Raw genomic sequence first — 6,628 nt, 5'->3', positions numbered from 1 at the left:
GTTGCTCGTGCATTGAATGTTCATTTCTCCACCATAAGCCGTCTCCAAAGGCGTTTCAGAGAATATGGCAGTACATCCAACCGGCCTCACAACCGCAGACCACGAGTAACCACACCAGCCCAGGACCTCCACATCCAGCAGGTTCACCTCCGAGATCGTCTGAGACCAGCCACTCAGACAGCTGCTGAAACAATTGGTTTGCATAACCAAACAATTTCTGCACAAACTGTCAGAAACCGTCTCAGGGAAGCTCAACTGCATGCTCGTCGTCCTCATCGGGGTCTTAACCTGACTCCAGATCGTCGCCGTAACAGACTTGAGTGGGCAAATGCTCACATTCGATGGCGTCTAGCACGTTGGAGAGGTGTTCTCTTCATGGATGAATCTCGGTTTACATTGTTCAGGGCAGATGGCAGACAGCGTGTGTGGCGTCGTGTGGGTGAGCGCTTTGCTGATGTCAATGTTGTGGATCGAGTGGCCCATGGTGGTGGTGGGGTCATGGTATGGGCAGGCATCTGTTATGGACGAAGAACACAGGTGCATTTTATTGATGGCATTTTGAATGCACAGAGATACCGTGATGAGATCCTGAGGCCCATTGTTGTGCCATACATCCATGAACATCACCTCATGTTTCAGCAAGATAATGCACAGCCCCATGTTGCAAGGATCTGTACACAATTCTTGGAAGCTGAAAATGTCCCAGTTCTTGCATGGCCAGCATACTCACCGGACATGTCACCCATTGAACATGTTTGGGATGTGCTTGACCGGCGTATACGACAGCGTGCACCAGTTCCCACTAATATCCAGCAACTTCGCACAGCCATTGAAGAGGAGTGGACCAACATTCCACAGGCCACATTAGACAATCTGATAAACTCTATGCGAAGAAGATGTGTTGCACTGCATGAGGCAAATGGTGGTCACACCAGATACTGACTGGTTCTGAGTCCCCAGACCGCCAATAAAGCAGAAACAAAATGCACATTTCAGGGTGGCCTTTTATTGTGGGCAGTTTAAGGTACACCTGTGCACTAATCATGATGTCAGATCAGCATCTTGATGTGGCACACCTGTGAGGTGGGATGGATTATCTCAGCAAAGCAGAAGTGCTCACTATCACACATTTAGACAGATTTGTGAACAATGTTTGAGAGGAATGGTAATATTGTGTATCTGGAATGAAGTTTAGATCTTCAAGTCCATCTCATGAAACATGGGAGCAAAAACAAAAGTGTTGCGTTTATATTTTTGTTGAGTGTATGTAGTTGTTTTTCAGCTCATTTCAGCAATATTATGACTGAATTGAGCTGTTTTCATCATATTTAGACTGAATTGAGCTGTTTTCATCATATTTAGTGTACATTCACTCAGTTGCAGCTCATTTTTTAGTGTTCTGACCTGTATTCAGCTCATATGCACCAATTAAGCTTCTCTCGCTTAGATAATGCACTTTTGGACACCAACCTATTTCATTGTTTGTCAGCTCATTTCAGCAATATTATGACTGAATTGAGCTGTTTTCATCATATTTAGACTGAATTGAGCTGTTTTCATCATATTTAGTGTACATTCACTCAGTTGCAGCTCATTTTTTAGTGTTCTGACCTGTATTCAGCTCATATGCACAAATTAAGCTTCTCTCGCTTAGATAATGCACTTTTGGACACACCAACATATGTAGTTGTTTTTCAGCTCATTAGCAATATTATGACTGAATTGAGCTGTTTTCATCATATTTAGACTGAATTGAGCTGTTTTCATCATATTTAGACTGAATTGAGCTGTTTTCATCATATTTAGTGTACATTCACTCAGTTGCAGCTCATTTTTAGTGTTCTGACCTGTATTCAGCTCATATGCACAAATTAAGCTTCTCTCGCTTAGATAATGCACTTTTGGACACCAACCTCTTTCATTGTTTGTCAGCTCATTTCAGCAATATTATGACTGAATTGAGCTGTTTTCATCATATTTAGACTGAATTGAGCTGTTTTCATCATATTTAGTGTACATTCACTCAGTTGCAGCTCATTTTTTAGTGTTCTGACCTGTATTCAGCTCATATGCCCAAATTGAGCTTCTCTCGCTTAGATAATGGACTTTTGGACACACCAACATATGTAGTTGTTTTTCAGCTCATTAGCAACATTATGAATGAATTGAGCTGTTTTCATCATATTTAGACTGAATTGAGCTGTTTTCATCATATTTAGTGTACATTCACTCAGTTGCAGCTCATTTTCTAGTGTTCTGACCTGTATTCAGCTCATATGCACAAATTAAGCTTCTCTCGCTTAGATAATGCACTTTTGGACACCAACCTATTTCATTGTTTGTCAGCTCATTTCAGCAATATTATGACTGAATTGAGTTGTTTTCATCATATTTAGACTGAATTGGGCTGTTTTCATCATATTTAGTGTACATTCACTCAGTTGCAGCTCATTTTTTAGTGTTCTGACCTGTATTCAGCTCATATGCCCAAATTGAGCTTCTCTCGCTTAGATAATGGACTTTTGGACACACCAACATATGTAGTTGTTTTTCAGCTCATTAGCAACATTATGAATGAATTGAGCTGTTTTCATCATATTTAGACTGAATTGAGCTGTTTTCATCATATTTATTGTACATTCACTCAGTCGCAGCTCATTTTTTAGTGTTCTGACCTGTATTCAGCTCATATGCACAAATTAAGCTTCTCTCGCTTAGATAATGCACTTTTGGACACCAACCTATTTCATTGTTTGTCAGCTCATTTCAGCAATATGACTGAATTGAGCTGTTTTCATCCTATTTAGACTGAATTGAGCTGTTTTCATCATATTTAGTGTACATTCACTCAGTTGCAGCTCATTTTTTAGTGTTCTGACCTGTATTCAGCTCATATGCACAAATTGAGCTTCTCTCGCTTAGATAATACACTTTTGGACACCAACCTATTTCATTGTTTGTCAGTTCATTTCAGCAATATTATGACTGAATTGAGCTGTTTTCATCATATTTAGACTGAAATGAGCTGTTTTCATCATATTTAGACTGAAATGAGCTGTTTTCATCATATTTAGTGTACATTCACTCAGTTGCAGCTGATTTTTAGTGTTCTGACCTGTATTCAGCTCATATGCACAAATTAAGCTTCTCTCGCTTAGATAATGCACTTTTGGACACCAACCTCTTTCATTGTTTGTCAGCTCATTTCAGCAATATTATGACTGAATTGAGCTGTTTTCATCCTATTTAGACTGAATTGAGCTGTTTTCATCATATTTAGTGTACATTCACTCAGTTGCAGCTGATTTTTTAGTGTTCTGACCTGTATTCAGCTCATATGCACAAATTGAGCTTCTATCGCTGAGATAATGCACGTGTGGACACACTAACCTATTTAGTTGTTTTTCAGCTCATTTTAGCAATATTATGACTGAATTGAGCTGTTTTCATCATATTTAGTGTACATTCACTCAGTTGCAGCTCATTTTTTAGTGTTCTGACCTGTATTCAGCTCATATGCCCAAATTGAGCTTCTCTCGCTTAGATAAAGCACTTTTGGACACACCAACATATTTAGTTGTTTTTCAGCTCATTAGTATGAGGGGCCGTCAGGGACATTATTCAGAATTACCTCTCACACACACTACTGAAACGCTCTCACACACACTACTGAAACACTCTCACACACACTACTGAAACGCTCTCACACACACTACTGAAATGTTATCCTCTCACACACACTACTGAAACGCTCTCACACACACTACTGAAACGCTCTCACACACACTACTGAAACGCTCTCACACACACTACTGAAATGTTATCCTCTCACACACACTACTGAAACGCTCTCACACACACTACTGAAACGCTCTTACACACACTACTGAAACGCTCTCACACACACTACTGAAACGCTCTCACACACACTACTGAAATGTTATCCTCTCACACACACTGCTGAAACGCTCTCACACACACTACTGAAACGCTCTCACACACACTACTGAAATGTTATCCTCTCACATACACTACTGAAATGCTCTCACACACACTACTGAGATTTCAGTGTAACCGGAAGGCATTTCAGTGAAACCGGAAGGCATTTCAGTGTAACCGGAAGGTGGAAGTGGAGTGTCTTTGGAGCACACATGTCGTCTCAGGAGCTAACAGAAGCTGCCACGTTACTAAATAACATTTTGGCATCGGCGGAGACAATTCGAACATTGTCTAACGCAACAGCAACCGGGCAACAGTCACATGATGCCTCAGGTTCCGACACGGTGGACAGTCGACTTACAACGCTATTCCCATCTCGCGGCCGCAGTGGCTTGCCACAGCCATCTGCTGGCCCGGTCCGGACCTCCATGCCGCGTTATCAAGCTCAGCAGAGCTTCGGCACATGGACATCGGGCAAAAGGAGAAGAAGGTGAGATAGATATTTACTCTGTGTATTTTTATTCTAACCATGGTTACATGTTCTGATGCTATCAGCAACTGAGAAGACATAGACGTTTAGTTTTTTTTGTTGTTTTTCTTGCCGTTGTTAAAACACATGCAAGTTGCAGCCATGCAGCGCCACATCCACTGTGCTAAACTTTTTATAGATACTTAAGCAAAACACAGGCTAAAGAGAGGAACAACCGAGCGCTCCTCTGACAGCCGATCTTTAGAGCTGCAGGTGAGCCGGAGGAGAGCGCTGTCATTTTTGTTTCCGTTGGTGCCATCGTTACAGGTGAAGCACACATAAATGTCAGTGTAGGATACATTTGTCTGACATTCTGTCATGTCTGCGTGACTTGTGTTTCTACTAATGTCTCAGAGCAAGGAAATTTCGGTTTTGTGGGACTCTATCACCAGAAGAAATCTACAACTTCGGCATTCCAGCCAAGGGAATGCCTCTGAATTGTATAAGCTGTGACAGCTTGACTTGCACTGACTGTTTACGAGCAGTTTGATGTTCTTATTTCAGAGCCTGTGCACAGCATCATGACCATTTCAACAAAGATGTGATACTACTTCCCAACCCATCATGGGGAATTGTCTGCAGACAAGGCACAAAAGTATGGTTACACAAATGTGGACACATCCTCAGTGCCTTTGAATTCCAGAAGGTCTGGGACCACGAGACTGTAATACAACGCATCAGGGATGGATTTGGTGAACGTATTCCGGAAGATGTCAGGTAAAGGCTTTTCTCTCTTTCTTATCTATTTTTTTTTAAATAATCACACTTCCAGAACAGTACAATGGTCACTCTATCCATTTAATAGCATACTATCAGTGTCAGTGAATTGGTCACATGTCTATTAGAAGCAATAAGTCAAGGCATACATGATGCATATGTGTGTCATACTGACACAGACACTCACATTCTATCTCTAAGATGATTGTAAAACATGTTATTTAGCTGGATTAAAAACCTTTTCTTTGTTCCCTCTCCCATCTTTCTGTAGCCTCCAGTTCCTAATGGCTTGTGGCAATAAGCTGGTGTGCCCTAAACTCCAAAAGGGTCAGGAGCTGAATGGAATTCTGATCCATAAGGTTTATAAAACTAAAGCTCTTTATGTAAAACCATCAAGGATGCTTTTGGTAAGTGTGCCTCTTTATTTGTTATTACATATATATATATATATATATATATATATATATATATATATATATATATATATATATATATATATATATATATGGCCTTCGTTTTCCGTTTCAGGATGACAGTGAAGACGATAACCAACTATTCAACATCAAAAATTAATACAAGGGCTAGTATTTGCATCAACAGTGATGATGGAGAGAGCCCTGGCACCAGCTCTAACAATGATGAAAGAGGCAACTGGAATCCTGGCACAAGTCTTCCTGATGGAGGGGCCCTTGCAGGAAGTGATGGTATTCCTGGCACCAGTGGTCCTGGCACAAGCAGTACAAAAGGCACAAGTGGTCCAGATGAAGTCTGCCTTGCGAGACATAATGGAACACACAGTGTTGATGAGGATAGCTACTCTTCTTATTTAACACTCGTTGCTACCATTTCTGAAGATAGTTCTGAGGATGAAGGATTACAGCAGGCAATAGTTGCCCGTATGGAGAGTCACAAGTGAGTAGGTGTACATAGATTATGCATTTGAGAAATAAGAATGATCTGATTATTAATATAGACTGTCATGTCCTTACATGATGTTATGATATGGGTAATTGAACAGTTAAAGGCTTAAACATGTCTAGTTTTATTACTTTACTATAGGACAAATGTGTTTTAAATTAATTGCTTGATTATAAGCAGCAATTTCACAAAATACAGGTTGTTAAAAATAATGTCACATCACTGCATTTCTGATCATTATTTATTATATATATATATATTTATTTTAATGTTTTTCATAGTGTGGAAAATGTTCCAGTTAAGAAGATACTGCTGGAACTGGCCAGCAAAATTAATGTAAATCAGCGGTGCAGATTTAACATAAATAGATCTGCTGTCTGGGAGGGAGCCATTCGTGGATTCAAGAGGTTGTCCTATGAGCCCAACCTGATGATGTCTATAAAATTCTCAGATGACGGGAAAAAATGAGGAAGGGGTTGATTTAGGAGGTCCAAGGAGGGAATTCTTAAGGCTCCTAATGGAGAG

General features: G+C 40.3%; 1 long non-coding RNA gene across 1 annotated transcript; it reads left to right on the top strand.

Moving 5' to 3' along the window:
* Window positions 1-5,117: 5,117 nt before the first annotated feature.
* LOC114446737 (uncharacterized) lies at window positions 5,118-5,739 on the top strand. The gene is made up of 3 exons (XR_003671776.1): window positions 5,118-5,185; window positions 5,457-5,592; window positions 5,714-5,739. It is a non-coding gene; the product is annotated as an uncharacterized LOC114446737 (long non-coding RNA).
* Window positions 5,740-6,628: the final 889 nt, after the last annotated feature.

This window comes from Parambassis ranga, chromosome 14 (genome assembly GCF_900634625.1).
Source record: "Parambassis ranga chromosome 14, fParRan2.1, whole genome shotgun sequence".
In the NCBI taxonomy this organism is placed as follows: domain Eukaryota; kingdom Metazoa; phylum Chordata; class Actinopteri; family Ambassidae; genus Parambassis; species Parambassis ranga.
Note: the sequence above shows the minus strand (reverse complement) of the source record. Positions and strands in the feature narration are given on the sequence as shown.